General features: G+C 44.9%; 1 long non-coding RNA gene across 1 annotated transcript; it reads left to right on the top strand.

The window, feature by feature from the left end:
- Window positions 1-8,744: 8,744 nt before the first annotated feature.
- On the top strand, window positions 8,745-16,195 carry LOC101787949 (uncharacterized). Its single transcript, XR_216114.4, has 3 exons — window positions 8,745-9,105; window positions 13,048-13,143; window positions 14,278-16,195. It is a non-coding gene; the product is annotated as an uncharacterized LOC101787949 (long non-coding RNA).
- The last annotated feature ends 387 nt before the right edge of the window (window positions 16,196-16,582 follow it).

Genomic DNA, 16,582 nt, shown 5'->3' with positions numbered 1-16,582 from the left:
GATGATTTTCAAACAAACTCGAGCCACTCCCAGTACCTTCCTGTTCCTATCTTAGGAATTCTTTTCCTTCCTTTCCTTTTTACCTTTTTTGGAATTAAACCTCCTCAAACTCACTTCAACAGTGAGGGGGATTGTTAGAAGGATATGCAGTGTGTCCTGGAACCCTAGAGGAGGAATGCTAGCCAGGCATCTGGTGGGACGAGCGGGGCTGGATAACTATTTTTGTCTCTCTTGTCTCTGTCTCTCTCTCTCTTTGAATACCAGTCTCTGATCTCTCTCCCTTGTAGAATCTTCTTCATTTTCTTTTCAATTCATGATTTTCCCAAACTGAGCTTTGTATTACTTCCCAATTCAAGCACCCAATGGACTAAAGATATCTCTGATTCCCCCAGAACTCCTGGAAGTACTCTTATCTTTTCAAGTCCAGTTTCCTTGGCTGGGCCTGTCTGGAGTTGGATTCTCACTTCTGATTCAACCAGCATGGCCTGGAGACAGTGGCCTGGGGGCTGCTGCCCAATCAGAATGATAGTGTGGCCATAGTTTCTCAAAAGACTTGACAAGACAGCCAAAACTGCAGGCCAACCAGCTACGCTTTCCTATAAGCCTTACAGTTTCAAATATAAAGTAGAGGAAGTGCTAAATGAATATTGAGTGCTACTCTGAAAGAAAAATAGACTTTAACACAGCTTTGCTGTCTCCTGCTAGAGGTGGAATACAAAGAACAGATCTGGAAAGATCTGCACAGATGCATCAGGTGACCTTGGAAAGATAGGACTCCAGAGTCTGCCTCTCCCCACAAGACTTTGGAGTGAATCACCAACTTGAATGAATCAAACCACCTTTTGGGTCACCACAGTGTGACTGTGGCTCCCCAGATATCCTTGGCGAGATTTTTTTTGCCATACAAATTCAAATCAATAGGTGTCAGCCGATGTACCTTCGACGTTGGGTAGACTTTCTACAAATGAGCCAGGAGAGCTTCCACATAGAGAAAGAGGATTGATGAGACCAAGCAAAGGAAGCTGTTTTATGATTTAGAACCTGTCTGAGTGGATTTGTCTCTTGGTTAATAAGCTGAAATCTCATCATCATACTTTCTCATTTCACTGATGGTGGTGGGAGAGAATGGGTTGGGGCAGCTAGAGAATCAGAGTCGAAGGTGGTAACAGGCATGGGAGGCCTCAAGCTAGGGGACTTTGAAGGGGATAAATAGGAAAGGAGAGTGATGACCCAGGAGGAGGTTTGGGAGATGGTACTGGACTCTGTGAATAATAATCACATCTACCTACTCTTGTTTAGCATACTTGACATTGGCTCAGTTTCAAGCACAAAGTTTTCACAATACCAAGATTTGGGGAAGAAAGAGGGCATTAATTCTATATTTATCCACTATATATATATATATATATATATATTTTTTTTTTTTTTTTTTTTTTTTTTTTTTTTTTGAGACAGGGTCTCACTATACAGTTCACATTGACCATGAGCTCATTTTGTAACTTAGGCTACTCTCAAACTCATAATGATCCTCCTGCCTCAGCTTCTTGAGTACTGGGATTACAGGAGTATGCCAGCATACATAGCTTTTTTTTTTTTTTTTTAACTTTTTAAAATAGTGTTTTTCTGTTGAACTGGTCTCACTAGGCAATAACTTGACAAAATAATACTTATTGAGCACTTACTGTGCAAGAGGTTCTTTGCTAGACACCAGGAATGTAGCTCACCTCACAGAAATCCCTCCCTAGTGGGTCCTCCCTAGTGGGATCAGACTGAGAAAAATTTTGTGAAACTTCCCAAGCTGATTAAAAGAAATGATAAAGTGTGTGTGTGTGTGTGCACGCATATGTATGTGCGCATCTGTGTGTTTTAAAAGCCTGCCAACAAAGCAGCTTTTGAGGCTTCTGCTGCAGAAGGCTGTGAGGTCGTGAGAAAGAAAGCTGTGCTCACCAGGACCCAAACTTACCAGCATCAGGCTGGGAGGACACTGCTGCGATTCCTCCCAGTCGGATTCTGTGGCTGCAGATGACACAGGGTTCTTGAGTGTGGTTTCCAAGTGGGGGGCGGCTAGCCAGTGCGACCAGCTCCTTCTTGCTTCTAGGTTCCACGGAAACGTTTCTGAGAGTAATGTATAAAGCTCTAGCATGGTGAAGTTAGATGATTGCTGAAAATACTGACAGATTCTTTCCGTATCCAAAATCAGTGAAAATAATGAGAAAGTAGAAACGTTGCTTTTGAAAACAGAAAGCACTAAATCCTTGAAGTCAAATCTGCACATACCTCATAATACTTTTGGGGGAGACAGCTACAGGAGATTGTGAAAAGTCAATGGTACGCAATTTTGATCTTTATTTTCATGACCTGCTGTTAGGTGTTAAAAAAAATTAACAATTGCTGAAAAGTGACCTGCCATAAAAAAAAAATGCTGACCAGTAGGTACAGTGCCTTTTGGGTCAAGCCTCAGAGCATGAAAGGGGGCACCTGGAATTATATCCTGGACTCGGTGCCCTCAAATCAAACAAAGATGAGAATAGCAAAGGGAATAAACAATCAGATTAGCTATGGAGCCTGCACAGTGTCTCTGCCCTGGCCTATGAGACACAAGAACCTCCATGTATTGTGGGTGACATTCATCAAGGGCCAGTAGCATTGTCAGCTGGAGCAGACTCTGTGTCCAAACTAGGCTGCACGTCTAGAATCTGTGACTTGATGTAAATTGGTTTATAGTGATGTCTCCCTGGAGCAGCAGCTTCCACTGCCCATATGGCAGGGTGACTCTAGTGGAAATAAACATATGGTAGGCTATCTCTTTCATTCACAGAGGAAGAAAGAGGACACTGTTCATAAGAACCAATTACACAAAAGTGTCAGTGCCACAAACAGCGGACCCCGGCCACAGAGTCGCAGGAAAGTAGGATAAGGGCTACTGAGAGCTTGGGTAGAGGACAGCTGTGCTGTGGATGCTCAGCTTTGGTGGAAGGTGGGGAACAGAGAAGAGATGGGAGGAAGTAGGGAACAATTAAGGACTAGTCTGAGCCGTGCTTCACAGTCCTTCTGTGGGGAGTTGTTGACAGCAGGGCCAGCAGGACAGCTGTTTGTGTCTGGTTTTTGGTTAATGTCCATGTTCTGCGGAATGCTTGCCTTAGCTTGGGTTTCCCAGTGGACAATATCTGGCCAGGTGGTAAGCGGAAGCGTCAGTTTAGGGAATATGGTCGGAGAGTGGAGAAATGAGCCAGGAAAGAGGCAGTGAACAATAAAGGTGCAGCATGAAGCCACTACACTGTGGCCAGCTGAAGCGGGTCACTCCAGGAAACCACTGGAAACACTCCCTCAAGGCATCCTGCTCAAGCAGCACTGATTCTGTTTTGTCCTGATGACTCTTGGGGACAGGAATTGCAGAATATACAGCCTGCCTGTACATCGGCACAGTAGGTTTGGGTGTAGAAGGCAACCTGGGCAGGTGTTGGAGGAAGTCATGAATGTGAAGCAGGTGTTCCGAGCACAGATGGCATTAGCACCTGTGATTCTGTGACTGCAAGGAATTTATAGTGTGGGGTAAGATGGTAGAGTACACACAATTATACATGCACAGCTAGCTAAATATTTACTGATTCATTTAAGTAGTGTCTTGTCTCTGGTTGGTAACTGGCACAAAGCAATGTAGGAAAAGGTCCTAGTTCTGCTTGAGAACAAAGAAACAGAACTTGCAAGTGAGTAAAAGCAATCCTTCCTTCCTGTTTGATCTCTGCTGCTTTCACACCTTTGGAAATGGGGCACAGCAATAGAAAATTTATGACTAAATATCATTTGTAGTCAAGAAGAATAATTATTTTGGCAACACAGAACTTGCTCAGCCTGAGTCCGATGATATATTTTTGTGACAACATCATGTACTACAAAAATAGCAAAAAGAATTCTCATGAAATAGGACTCATTGTGTCATGTCTATTATAATTTTATTGGGTAATTTGCTACCCTGGATTATAAAGAAGAGCATTTATTGGGTTTACTTTATGAACCATTTGTTAAAAAAGAGCCTAATGAATGTTTCGTTTCAGTGTTGACATAGACTTTCCCTCCAGAAGAACATAAATGCGAATGAGGCAACAGACTTCCAGTTTTCACAGCAGAGAGAAAGGGAGACAGAGAAGTTTGCTGGGGCCAAAGTCTCTTCAGTTTTCTTCACAGGCACTATAGAAAATACACAAGTATAGAATATACATTTCCTTCCACTGTTTCGTTCCCTTCTAAAGAGAGAGCAAAACATGATGGCGAGTTGTCATGGTGTGGGACCTTCGTCAACGGCCCCTGGGAGCTTCCCTGCCATATGGAAGACTGACTGTGCTGCAATCTGCCCAGGCTATGGATAAGCACTCACACGAAGATCCTGATGCAAATGGGAAAAAGTACACACAGATAAAAATCTAAAAATACTGGGGCCTGCTAAGCCATGGTTGATCTAATTAAGATGTGAGTGCCCTTACATGTGGCCCACAACTGGTAATAAACACAGCTCACAAAGATGAGTTCTTATCTCAGGAATGGCTTATTTTAGGCAATTCTGCCCATTATGAAACAAGGAATCTGATATTACTTTGTGAATTTAAAATACTGTATACAGAATACAGATGAATAAAGGAGAATCAAATATTTTAAATGTAGATGATCTTTTCAATCTATATTTTTGGCTCATGAGCTCTTAGCAGCTTAGTGAAGTAACTAAGCATGAACTCTGCTCCAGCTTCGCCTTCAGCCTCCGCACTCACAAGCTGTGCAACACCGGGCAGGTCACGTAACCTCTGTCCTTCGGCTCCTTCCTCTGTAATGTGGGCACATCATAGCACCTATTTCATACAGCTCTTTTTAAAAGATTTAGAGTGATGCTTGGGGCATAGGAATTTCTACAAATGTTTGTATAATAAAATACATATGCCTGAGTGGGATCTCTTTTTATTACATTCCTTCTGTATCTCAGAGCACTTTTCAAACATTTAAATTCAGCACATGTTTGTTGAGGATTCACCTGAGCCAGCAATGGTGGCAGGTACTGGGTAAGAATTTCTACGTTCTATATCCTTCGAGTGCTGTTGAGCTAATGGTCTTTTTTTTTCAATTTAAAATTTTAAAAATAATTTGAAATAATGTAAACTTATAAAAGAGTGGCAAATGCAAGTAAAATAGCATTGTTTCCTGACTCATGTGGCAATAAAATAGCACAGAATCACCCAGGTCAGAGGGTCTTTCCGAGGAATGAGGATATTCTCTTCACAACCCAATGCAACACAACACGACTACCCAAATCAGGAAGGCGATGGTCATGTGACACTGTCTGGGAGCCATGCAAATCTCACCACCTGCCTGGTGACTTTTGTAAGCAAAAAGACCCAGGCTGAAATACCATGTAGGATTTCATTGCCACATCTCTTTGGTCTCCTGGACTTCATGACCTTGGTGCTTTTAAAGATTACCGGCAAGTTATCTTGTCGAATGTCCCTGAAGTTGGATTTGTGTGATAGTCCTTGGTGACTAGATTGAGTCTCCCTGGCAAGAAAAACTGGAAGGGATTCTGTATTCTGTTCATTGTGCCTTACCACGCAGCACAGGTTGCAGCTTCTGCCATCCTGGTGATAGCACTCGGGTCACCTAATAAGGATCTTGTCTGTCTGCCTTCCTTTCTCTGGGTGGCTGAGGCTGGAGGATCAAAAGTTTAAGCCCAGCATGGGCAATTTGGTGACTTAGTAAGACACTCTCTCAAAATTTTTTTTAAAATGTAAATATATTTTCTTTTTTGGTGTAATTTAGCAGCATCTTGTGGAACTATTCTGTTTCATCAAGTTTGGTTTGCTTTTTATTTCAGAAAGGATTCACATTTTCCTATTTTACTCAATGGCCTATAGTCTGTTTCTATTATAATTTTTTGATGTTCATATTGTCTCTGATTTGGCCAGGCAGTCCAGTCAAAGATGACTTCCGTGTCCTTCCTGACCTATCTTTCTTACTTTTGAGCTCTTCCTTGTTTGGGGACAAACAAGTTCTTCATTGGTAGCTTGCCCTGTTCCTGCTTTGGGATCCACTGTTTGGATCTGGGCCTGGTTTCCTCAGTGGTGGACAGTACCTGGAGGCACATGGATGCCCATTGCCACTCTGCTGCCATTGTCCCAGGCCCTAGAGGTGGACACTGCTATAATTATTGCAAATTGTTTCTTCACATTAGCATCTAATCCCAACCCATCAACGCTCAGGGTTCGGTTTAGTTTCCTCCCTTTCTGTCATTCTTAAACTATTTGCTCACCCAGTGGGTTTTCTGGGGTGAAGCCACCTGCCCTCTTGCTGTTCCACCCCTTGCAGACTCCCTTCTCTGGCTGCTTGGGCTCTGGTCCCCCAATCACAGCTTCTGTTGGCTTTATTTGGACTCTGACCTCTCACACCTGCCTGTCTCTAAGACCTCCATGTGGGTAGTCTCCTTATGGAGTGCAGGGTCCAAATGCCCCAATCCCTTGCCACCCAGCTACATGGACACCTTTTCACTCTGCTCAGGCAGCCTGTCCTTTTCAATATGACTCAGAGCAGGCTTTAAAAGACTCCTCTTTGGATATAAAAAGCCAATTTTAAAAGAACAAGCTCTGAAAACTAAACAAAACAAAAAGTTCGAAAACAAAATAAAGACACACATTTTAATAGGTCAGAGTTGGTAGGTAACAGGGTGCATACCTGTAATCCCAGCCCTCTGGAGGAGAAGGCAGGTGGATGACTGTAAATTAGAGACCAGCTGGGACTACCTAGTGAATTCTTTTTTTTTTTTTACATCAGTGTCTTTATTGATAACTAGGTCATGATTTGAGAAATAAGTTAGGGTTAAATAAGTAGTGCAACGATTTGGAGGAATAAAAACTCCAGCCCAGCCACCCACAGTCCCACCGGCCTATAGCTGCTGAGCTCTGAGCACAATAACTATGAGCTCTTGACCAGTGGCCTGGGGTTCTTGGGGCCCCCAGCCTTCCTGGCTAGAGACGGAGTCCTGGTCCTGGGGGCCCCAGCCTTGGAAGCAGTGGTGGCTTTGGGGGCAGCAGTGGCTTTGGGTCCAGGCCCTGGGGCAGCCTTCACTGCGGGTTTTGTACCCTTCAGGGAGGCAGCACATTTTCCAGCCTTGGAGGCTGCAGTTGAAGTTTTCCCAGAGGTTCCTGTGTCTTCTTGCCTGCTCCTGCTGCCTGGGACCTTGGGCTTCCTGCCAAGCTTGTGGACAGCTGAGGAAGCCCCAGCTGACTTTGGGGGGTCCTTCTTGGCTACAACCTGCTGTGGCCCAGTGCCTTTCGCCTTGCAGCCTCCCTGAGGGGCTGTCTCTAGGGCTTTGGCTTATTTGCGGGGAGCTCTTGCTTCACATGGTTCTGCAATCTTTTTCTTGCTGGAGCCAGCAGGCCCTGTCCGAGTACTTTTCCTGCTGCATCTGCAGCTTCTTCTGACGCTTGGGGACAAGCTTGAAGCTGCCATTGGCACCCCTGGCCTTGGAGTTGATGGGCCTGGCAAGGAGGCCACGGCACATGCCTGTGGCAAGGGCCTGCTTCAGTAGGTACTTGAAGCGGGTGACATCGACTGTGGGGTTACTTGTGCAGGATGTAGAGCTTGATGGCTGCCACTGAGGTGCCCTGGCGCTGCTCCTCTGCCTGTAGGGCCTCCAGCACCATGCACAGCACTGTGGGGTGGCGACGGGTCACCATGACCTTGTTTGAGGTCGGGCCTGGCTTTCCATACTCAGGGGGCTCTGCTGGCCCTGCTGTGGAAGAGGAGGAAGAGGAGGAAGAAGAGTAATTGGTGATGCTCCCAGGAGCCATCTGGAGGACACTTATAAATGATCACCTCCGCTGTTCACCTACCTAGTGAATTCAAGGCCAGCCTGAACTACAAAATGAGACCCTGTTTTCAAATAACAACAACAAAATGTGGATCAGAGTACTAAACTGAAATTTGTCTAATCCTCCCTTTTCCACGTTTACCCTTTAAAACCAGGGAGAATCAGCCTCTGGGGCGTCCACATGAGCTGTAGGCCCCAGCAGAGACGGCTCCACCTCGAAGGAGGTGACTCACGGCAAGATCCCTACGGACAGCTTCTTTTCTGCCCTTATTTTCTGATTTCTGATCTTGGCTCCTGAGCCAGATGTCCTGATTAAGGAATAAATGAAGGCTGGGGACGCGGTCCAGGGTTCAGAGAGAGGCAACCGAGAGAAGATGCTTCTGGTAGACCAGGTGTCTTCCGAAAAAAGAAATGTAATCCAATTGTAGGTTAAGTGAATTTCCTCTGGACCCAGGACAACAGGAAATGTCATCTGTCAGGAAAGACAGAGTGGAAGACTTCATTTTCGAGTTACCACGGTTCCTCCGCCAGAGGAACTGCTCACTTCAAAGGCGCAGAGGAGGGGCTGCTTCCAGGGAGGGTGGCAGCCGGGAAGAGCGCAGGGGCGCCGGGGCTCTGCTCGCTGCCTCCCTGGTGGCCGGCTGGGGAATTAGGGCTTTTCCTGGGCCCTTCCTGCGGGGCTGAAGGAAGCCGGACCCCAGCAGATTCTCCCTGTATCCCCCTTTCACATGTGGGTACCCCAGGCCAGAAGGCAAGGGAAGCACCCCGCCCTCGCGCCCACTCCCCTCCGACCCTCAGGCCCCAAGTATTTGAATCCTAATTAAAGAAGAAACGAATTCCCTACTTCATCCTCTCCCCACCCTTATCCGTACCGGGAGCGCCCAGCATTCTGCGTGGAATCAGGGAAATGTGCTTTTGTGAAGGGCTGATTTTTACTGAGCACGACTCAAGCTGCACCTTGTGCTTTTTTTAAAGGATAATCACTTCAACGTGATTAATGATGCCTAAAGCCACCCGTCTCAGTTCCTGCGGTGAAACGCGGAACTTTCGTGCGCGCCTGGGTCGGGGGGAGGCTGAGCCGCACGCCCGCCGGGGGAGGGCGGGGCCGGCCTGCACACACAGTCGGGTCTTTGTTCCGGGAGGGGCTGCAGATCGGAACCGCGTCTCCGGCTGGGTGGGCAGCACTGCTCCGGTTACGGAAGGGAACTGAAATCGGTACCTCGCAAGGTGCCAGAACAAGTTTGTGGCTGGCATAGCAGGTGAGCCTGATCCCGTGTGTGTGTGTGTGTGTGTGTGTGTGTGTGTGTGTGTGTGTGTGTGAAGAACAATGTGGAGGATCTTTGAAAAGTGGCTGGGTGACTGAAAAACCTGCGGAGGAATAGGTAACTGCAAGGACCACCGCCCTGCTGGGATGCAGCCCCCGGACTTCCAGGCTGGGCTGCGGGGGAAGGGGCTTCCCCGGGAGTGTCCACCTCTCCCGGGAGCGCGCTGGGACCGTCCCGGTGCTCTGGCCTTCCCGGCAGCAGCCTCCTCTGCAGGGCTCCTCACCTCCCTCCGCTGCTCACGCAGGGAGGTTTGCAGCTGTGGCACAGGACGTTTCTGTGAATCTTATTTGGAAACAAGTTTGGATTGTTCTTGTTTTATCAAGACTAAGCACAGAATACTGTTGACAGATTGTCTCCCAAGGTTTTGGAAATCTCATGCTTTGTCATGTAAATATCCTTCCTTCTCTTCCCCACCCCATGCTTCAGAGCTGTTCTTTGCCTTTATGTTCTGAGAAGGGTATTAAAATTTTCTTTTTTGCAAATTGCAACAAACTTAGGATCCCTGATGCCTCCCGCCCGTAAGATGCTTTTGGGAGAAGCCAAGCTTTCTCTTCAACAGGTAGACTGCACGGGACACAAGACTGGTTTACAAAAGACAAGGAAAGGAAGGGAGAAGGATGGTAGTAGGGCTCTCAGTGCTAAGGACTGAGCCAGCCAGTGGGTGTGTAAGTGAGTGCACACAGACATGTGCAAGCTGTGTCAATTCTGAACAAATTAATCCCGATAGGGATCAGATTCGTTGGGCACCATCATACTATCAACCTAGAGGGGTTGATGAAGATCAACAAGATCCTACAAAGTAGTATGAAAGCACCAACTATTCTGGCCTCTTGGAAAAGTCAGTTGTGAGAAAAGGCAAACAAGTGAACTGCCCAAACTAAAAAGCTTGTACTGGCTGGAGCTGAGCATAGGTTACATTGTATAGGTCACACTCTCAGTTTACCTCTGAGAGAGATGCAACTGTATACAGTTCTCAGAGAGAATTGAGTTAGCATAAACTGCATTAGACAGGGTAAGTAATTTTGGGCAGACTGCCCAAAGGTTAGAGCCAGGACACTGATTTGTGTGTTAGCAGGCAAGAGCACCTGCCTGAAAATCTGGGAATACAGGTTTCTTCCCACAATGCCTTCTCCATTTTCGTTGGTATATCTGTCGGTTTATTTAGGAGCATGTGTGCTGACAATTTGCTTCTGACTGCAAAATATGGTCTTGGTGGGAAAGAAAATGATTAATTGCCTGCTTTCCAGCGTGTGTATGTATGTGTGTCTGTATGTGTATGCCTGTTTGATGACAGTTACTTTTAGCGTGCATGTGTCTACATAGCTATAGCCAAAAGAAAACAAGTGATCAGTAAAACATTGGAAGGTGTGAATAAATAAAAAGTCTCTTGAACTTGTCTGGATATTTGTGCTTTCCTGGTGGACACAGGAACTAAGGAAATCTTATTTTTCACTGAATGCATTATTTTCAGATAGAAAATAGGGGCTACTTTGAAGCAGAAAGAATTCCTTTTGATCAAGTGTTGAATAGTATGGTGAAGCATCACTTCTTCAAGCAAAACAAAACAGTGCTGTGTAAAAACATTAAGTAGGTCTAACCTACAACAAACAGTTTCAGATATTTGATTTTCCTCCTTTTTTTTTTGGTACTGGGGATCAATGCATGAATATCATCAAACTCCTGACCCCATGTTTGCCTTGCAGGCACTTAAGCCACGGAGCTAAACCCCCAGCCCAGACATTTGATTTTCAAAGTGGTAGTAAACTCTTCATTAATGTGGTAAGAAAAGTGAAATCACTTGGGCCCGTATAAAAATCCAGACTAGAGGATACCATTTCCAAAAATGTAGGCCATTTACAGTTATGAATTCTGTATTTTCAGACATAAAGATACTGACATAAGGCAAAATCAACCTTGCACACATCACCTTAGTTCACCACGGACCTGCTTCCCCTAGCAGGCTTGCATCTTCCAGTTCACTTAAGTCCCCAGCCCAGGAGGCTCTGGAGAGTGGCTGGAGCTGACTCCTTTGTCCAGAGGACAGTGAAGAGCCAGGAAAGGAGAATGCTACAGAGGCAAAGAGGGTGAGCTGGAAGCCTAAGGAGGAAGGGAGGCCAACATGGAACTGAAAAATAAAACAGGAGAAGGCACTAGACAAAGAAAGCAGGAATGGAAAAGCCACCTGATGCCTCGGAGGTCCAGAGAATGGGAGATGAGCAGCAGCCAGTAGCCTAAGAGATTAGGAAATCATCTCATACCACCTCATATCACTAACCCTAGGTTGGATCCAGGGTAGGTTGTTAATAGAAATCAGCTTGCACAGAGGTGAGCACTGGGTTATGAGAAGCTGAGTGACAAAGAGAAGCAAGGGTCATGATTGGGTAGCATTTCCAGAAAGCAGCATGGTGAAAGATTGTTTTTCTTTCTTTCTTTTTTTATGAGAATGACTTAAAGATTCAATCACTCAACAAACATTTATTGCTGTCTCCTAAGGAGAAAGGATTGTATTGAGTTCTGGGGATCTAGAGATAAAAGGAGCTATCTCTGCTCTTAAAGAACTTTCAGTCTGGGAACTTTCTGTGGGAGGTGAGAGGGTAGCAGACAGGTTACTGTGTGTTCTTCCTCCGGGAGAGGAAAGCCTGGGGTTCTGATCGTGCAGGGCAAGGAGTGTCAGCCTTTGCTGGGGACCATTGGTCTGACGGACAAGAGTCAAACAGAACTGGGCTTTGATGGCTGAGTAGTTCTCCAAGCAAATCATGTTGGAATAATTCTTCCAGGTGGAGGAAATTGTGAATGGAGGGAATCTCCGTGAGCTGGAGAGCCCAGTGGGTGTGGTGTTGTGACAGGAGGCGGTTTCTCACTTATATTCTGCACTGAAGAATTTGGTGGTCAGCATGGTAGCAGGTCAAGGGGAATGGCCAGTGGAGCAAAGACGGCCTACCTGAACAGGAAGGATGGTGACTGGGGGCAGGACACCGCAGAGAAGCTGAGGAAGAGGAAGGTCAAGGTTGTTGGTGAGGGATGGCTTTGGTTTCCCCCTTGGGGAGCAGGCTGAGACCATCTGGCTGAGGAGGAGAGGATGGGAGGGGGTGGGACCTGGAAGAGGCTCCCGGGAATTCTAGAGGGAACACAAGAATTGCCATGTTGTCATTATTTGAGAGTCACAAAGGCTTTCATCAGCTATGGAGGTTACTCTCCCTGACACTACTGGCTCTACATCTGTCCTTCTGCTTTTAAATGTGGTGCACAATTCCTTTCCAATATCCATTTTCTGCACATATGAGATGTGGCTGTTCTGAACAGGATTCAAGAGATACTGATCACATGTTTTGTGTCTTTCTGTTGAAACTCATTTATGTTTCACAGACTCAAACATCAACTAACAGAAGGGACTCTTTAGGGAACCCTGATCCTTATTGTTGGTGGGAGCTTTTCAGTCATCAGGGAAATCAGGACCAGTATTAGAATCTAAGAATCTGCATGAAAAAGTAAATTCTCATCACTTTTTAAAAAAAATTTTATCTCAAGAGAAGAACAACACAGGAAGAAAATGTGGCTAATGTAAACAATACTGGCCTGGATACCAGAGGCTGTGGGTTTCAACCAGGTTATACCAGTGATAATCCTTAAATATCTTCTTGGGTCCACTTTGGATTATGAAGCCCCCATGCCACACTCATATAAACACAATTCTAAGTATAGTAGGAGACTTTAGACTTTCAAGAATTTTAAGGGACAAATAAACAATTTCAGGAAATAGCTCTGAATTCTATGCCTATGTCTAGCTTATAAACTGAAATTGACTAGTGCGTGTCTTATCACTTTGGGAAGCCAGGGGATATCTGCTCAGGGGATTCACTAGTCTTTTTTATGAAGGAAGAAGAACAGGACTATGAGAAAACCAGCACCCAGGATGTCAGAGGGACACAACGTGGAAATGTTTTGAAGAAACTGGAAATGACAGACGAATAGGTAGTTTAAAAAAATTTTTTTTAATCATTACCGGGGATCAAACTCACGACCATGCATTTGCAAGGCAGGTGTTTATGCTGCTGAGCTAAATCCCCAGCCCTAAGAATAGGTATTGTCAGAGATAACTGTTGGTTTTGTCAGAGGTATCTGATGAATGATGGTTTTAACATGTAATTTGGCTGACTTGTGGAAAGTTTTTTAATAGAATAAAATTTATAGGATAATTTCCTTTTCCCCATAAAAACAGATAAAGAAACAAGACATAGCTTTTTCACAAAAGTAGTAATATCATCAATTCATGCAAAAAAGTTTTAGCTGTTCATGAACCACTGTAACTTCAAGGTGCACAGAATAATACCACCTGTCAATTTGCCCCCTCAGTGCCCCACCTGTACTGCCCATACAGAAGACAAACATGTCCTCACCCCTTGGATCTGTGTGGTACTTTAAAGGGCAAAGGGACTTTGTAGATGTGATTATTATTATTATTATTTTTTATTGGTACCAGGGATCGAGCTCATGACCATGCACTTACAAAGTAGGCGCTTATGCCGCAGAGCTAAATCCCCAGCCCTTAGATGTGATTCTTTAAAGACAAAGTTTATCCTGGGTGATCTGGATAGGTGAGTACGATGGAAACAGGAGGGTTCTTTTTTCATAGTGCTGGGGATTGAGCCCAGCTTGGCAAAGTGAGGAGAAGATGACAGCTGAGAGACAGGAGGAGCTGTGACAGTGGAGGCAGGGGTCAGAGTGAGCCACAGACACTGGGCCTCCAGAAATTAGAAGGGACAAGGACTGCATTCCATCCTGGAGCTTTCATGAAGGACGCAGTACTGCCAAAGCCTTCATTTTAGCTTCCTAAGACCCACTTTTGGACTTTTGATGTCCACAACTCTAAGATAATAATGTTGTGTAGTTTCAAGACATTATGTTTGTGATTATTTGAGGTGACAGCAAGGGGAAACTGATACATGGTCCTGATCCTCTGTGTTCCATAGCTCCCTGCATTCCAAGTATCATCCGCTTCTCTCATAGGGCTGGTCACTCTCTTCTGTAACTGCTGTTTTAATTGTTTGTTTCCTTATGGGACATGAGCAGAGAATTGTCTTACTTATTTTTGTGCTTAAATTCTAGGTAGAGCCAAGGGCGGAGCAGGAACACAACCTCTGATTGAAGAAATCATGCCCATACTAAGTGTCATTTTGAAATAGAGGATAAGATGGGACAGAAGACATCAGGCCTGCCATTTCCGGCATGGTCAGACCTGGGTGTCATGCTTGGACATAGATGGCTTTGATGGAACATGGGAAACTGTTTTTTGTTTCCTAACTCCTTGGCTCCAGCCATCTCCTTCCCGCCTTTCTTTCCCTGCACCGTGCTCTGCAAAGGTCTGGTATGAATAGTGGGCATGGGTGACTGAAACTGAGTAACATGGAGGCCTTCCCTGGTGACTAGTCCAAGCAAGAGCTTTGCCAAGTCCTGCCCAACTCACAGAGCCTGCACATTGATCGGTCACACCATTATAGTCCCCATGTGCACTGAGTCTCCTTCAGTGTCCTGTGCTGCATCTCTTGGGACTCTTGACTTTCTGAAGACTCTGCTTTGCTACTGCTGTCTCGGCCTTGCCTCGGGGCAGCCTTCTCACTGACCTCAGTCTCTAGAAGCTTCTTCTCTTGAGCTTTTGGTCAGACCCCCGTGTTATCACCATGGGCTCTGAGACCACCTGAAGCTGGTGTTTGCAGGGATTCTATTTTCTTTGTTCTCTTTCTGGCCCTGGCTGAAGCTTCCCTTGAGAGGCTTGTAAGTTCTGCTGCCTGTATCGGCAATTCTCCAGTTTCTGAGCCTCAGGATGCTGTGAAAATCTTTCTCACTCCTACTCTAACTCCATTTCTTCTTTTTATTTCCTCACTCTCCATTCTGAGGTCCCACTTCTTTTGTTAAGCAAGGAAGCTCCAGTCTGCTTTCTTTTATGTGAGCATCAGCCACCCAAGAGGCCCTGCTGCGACTTCCTTCTCTCTGCAGCAGCTGTCTTTCCTCCTGCTGCTGCACTGCTGTGTAAAGTCACCCGGCGCATGTTCATGGTGAAGACAGCTGCCACCCGTTTCACAGAAGTCCCCAGGGGTTTAAAAATCCATACAATTGGACAGAGGATTTAACTTAGTGACATACACCCCAAAGCCTGCCTGGCAAGTGCAAAGTCATGAGTTCAATCCTCTGTCCAAACAACAACAACAACAACAACAAAAATCCATGCAATTAAAAAAGACTGAAGAAAAAACATGAGGTTGTAACTTCTACCACTCTTCTGGTCACCAGAGTTGAGTTAGCTGGTATGGGGGGATAACCCACTTCCTCTCTCACCAGCGTAGTGACAGTTTTCTCAGAAACACACGTGATGTTGAAAGAATGGTGTTCTCTGACAAAAGAAAGCATTTCAGTAAAGATAATTAAAATAGCATGGAAAGCACATGCCCCACAGAATTGAAAACAGGGACTTGACAGATGTTTATTCAGCTGCATGAGCCCAAGATGGGAACAAGTCAAATATGTGTCACAGAATGGATGGTACTGTTGAATGGATCAACACACTTGGTATATATGTACAGTGGAATATTATTTGGTCCTAAAAAGAATAGAATTCTGATACATGCTATACCACGGATCAAACTCGAATGCCTATGTGAATTGAAATAAGCCGTAACTAAAACGACAAATACTGTACAATTCCACTTGTCTAAGATACATAAAAGAGTTAAATGAAGCAGAATGGTAGTGACTAGAGCCTGGGAATGGGAGAGGTATTATTTAATGGGTAGCCAGTTTTAGTTTGGGAGGTGATAGAGTTCTACAGGTTGGTGGTGATGTGATTGTATAATGGTGCAAATGTACTTAATGCTGCTGAACCATACAGTTAAAAATGGTTAAAATGATAAAAGTTATGTTTTCCACAAGAAAAAAAATTAACAAAATGTAACATATAAGTCATGATTTTATGGGTTTTCTATATTTCACATGTTAATAATAATAATAAATAAATAAATTACATTATTTATATTTGACCAGAGGTACACACACAAAAAAAAATCAAAAGGTATATCAAAATTCTTGGAGGTGATGTGGTTCACATTTTGCATATCTTTCTCTTGCCAAGTAATGGTGAGAAAATCTTATTTAAATAACATTCAAGTATGCCCTTCTATTAAGTAATTTTTTCCTGTGACTTTTGGCTAATCTAGGGGGAAAAAACCCATGTTTAATTAGCCAAAGGCCTATTTGCAAAAGTTGCCAAGTAAACTCTGTGACCCTGGCAACTTCTCAGAGTCGGGTTGGGTAACCCGATTTTGTAATCTGTCCACACACATTGGATAACGCCTTTGGTCCTGGAGTCCCTTATTTCACACAGGAATTATGTGACCTCCAGCTCCCCAGGTCCTCTGAA

Source organism: Cavia porcellus, unplaced genomic scaffold, assembly GCF_034190915.1.
Source record: "Cavia porcellus strain 051 isolate PalLab524CR breed Dunkin Hartley unplaced genomic scaffold, mCavPor4.1 scaffold_11, whole genome shotgun sequence".
In the NCBI taxonomy this organism is placed as follows: domain Eukaryota; kingdom Metazoa; phylum Chordata; class Mammalia; order Rodentia; family Caviidae; genus Cavia; species Cavia porcellus.
Note: the sequence above shows the minus strand (reverse complement) of the source record. Positions and strands in the feature narration are given on the sequence as shown.